Genomic DNA, 1,858 nt, shown 5'->3' on the forward strand with positions numbered 1-1,858 from the left:
ATCCCATAGTCGCCGACCTATACAGCAGCTCAGCCGATGATTGGTATTCCACCACCCAGCTACAATGCCCTTCAGTAGTTGTCTTGCTTGCTTTTTCACAGTTATTATGTTTAGCGTAATCTGTACTCCTATCGACAATGATACGCGTCATCTCAGTGGTCAAAATGTTGTGGACTCACTCGGCTGCGCCTGGTGAGTCCAAAGCATTTTTGCCAGTGATGACGCGTATTGTTGTCGATAAGGGTACAGGCTACACTAAACCACATTCGATTTGTTGAATTGAACATATCCAAACCCTTTTTTTTGCAACAAATGTAACTTAGCGATTTACCCCTTAGCACTGTTTCTCTAACGTTTTATCGTTCATCGCTACCAAAATAAACTTAATTGTTAGTAGCATTATCGCAAAAAAAAGTGTGGTAATAATCAATGAAGAAGTGACGCATATTCTCAAAGTCCTAACATGTCTGTTCAGCCCAGAAAACCCTGTCAACCCTCTGTCCACCATTGTATAATTGCAGGTCGCATCCCAGGCGAATGCAGATCAATATTACGCGATATCGATATTCCACGTATTTCAGCGGGATACGATCACTGTGGTGTCAACAGTTATAAAGAATTCTGTCATTTCTGACAGTTAATGAGATTTCGAACCTCGCAAGTCAACTGTCAAAATATAAAATTTAAGTTTATGGGTATCGAACTACCAGACAAGTGCAGCCACGCAAACAGATCGACGACAACTGAGAAGAAGCTATGCTTCTGAGCGAGGGTCCGGATTTGAGCGCTAGAATCTCATCTATTAGTAAAATTTATCAGTTGCAGACCTCCTTCTTAGGCATCTCGGTTAAAAACGACTTATTTCTATGCTTGCAGTTACAATTTTGAGCAATTAATTCTCAGCAATTAGCTAAGCACTCACTCATTTGAGGAAACTTTTCTCCCCTAGCTAGTGACGACAAGCCGCTATTGACATTTCTTTAATTTCGACTCCCTGTAGAACTAAATTCAAGTTATACATGAAGACAATAAATAAACTGATTAACTAAAGGTGAATATTACAGAATGAGTGAGCAGGTGGTGGTAGAAGTCAATTTTGAAAATGGTTCATGCGCTTTCTCATAGGGTGAAAGTTCACAGTGATTCCAGAATGATTCAAGTCTAAACGTCAAACAAACAAACAAACCCTGAAAACTGTCATTCTGCGCAAGGAAGGCCAATTCGAGTAGCTAATACATCAGTGGAACTACGTCAAGCGAACTATATAAAAATGACTCACCTCTAGTGTATTCTTGTGCCTTTTGGAGTTTATTTTACAGTTTCGGGAAGTCCGTGTCCGTCACTCGTAACCATGGTGTTCGAGAAGCCGATGTGGGGATGGGGTAAGTGTTGTACATGAAATGACTGTACCTCATCGGGTGGAGTTAATTTGACCTCGGACCCAAGCTCCGTGGCCTGTGCGGTTATCAATTGCTGTTAAATTCATCAGCTATCGTGGAATCGAAGCAGAAAATGCTCATTTGCAGCCAAGTGCGCGGGGATTTTTGACTACGAAACATTCACGGAGGTTCGCAAATGATGTGGCTTTAGCTTTGCGTGAAAAAATATTGGCTGGGATGGATTTTCGAGTCGCAAACCGCCTCTGAGCTGACAACGGTCGAAAACTTAGTGTGCAGCCTTGACTTCGTCTTGGAACATTGAAAACACGGACTTCCCGAAACTGTAAAATAAACTCCAAAAGGCACAAGAATACACCAGAGGTGAGTCATTTTTATTCATTTTATTGAATGAAAGTTAAATTGAGCATTTTTTAGGCTTTACAATCGACGGTATTTTATTTTCCATACAAAGTCTTATT

The 1,858-nt window shown here is 40.9% G+C and overlaps 1 protein-coding gene across 2 annotated transcripts in view; it reads left to right on the forward strand.

Annotated features, from left to right (window-relative positions):
• The window catches only part of LOC137977799 (uncharacterized), a 42,649-nt gene extending 42,164 nt beyond the window's left edge, over positions 1-485 (forward strand). Inside the window, exon 4 of one of the 2 annotated variants that reach the window (XM_068825139.1) lies at positions 1-485. This exon is cut by the window's left edge and continues 36 nt beyond it. The gene's annotated coding sequence lies outside the window, so the exon portion shown is untranslated. The other variant, XM_068825140.1, reaches the window with a different exon arrangement.
• Positions 486-1,858: the final 1,373 nt, after the last annotated feature.

This window comes from Montipora foliosa, chromosome 11, assembly GCF_036669935.1.
Source record: "Montipora foliosa isolate CH-2021 chromosome 11, ASM3666993v2, whole genome shotgun sequence".
NCBI lineage: Eukaryota > Metazoa > Cnidaria > Anthozoa > Scleractinia > Acroporidae > Montipora > Montipora foliosa.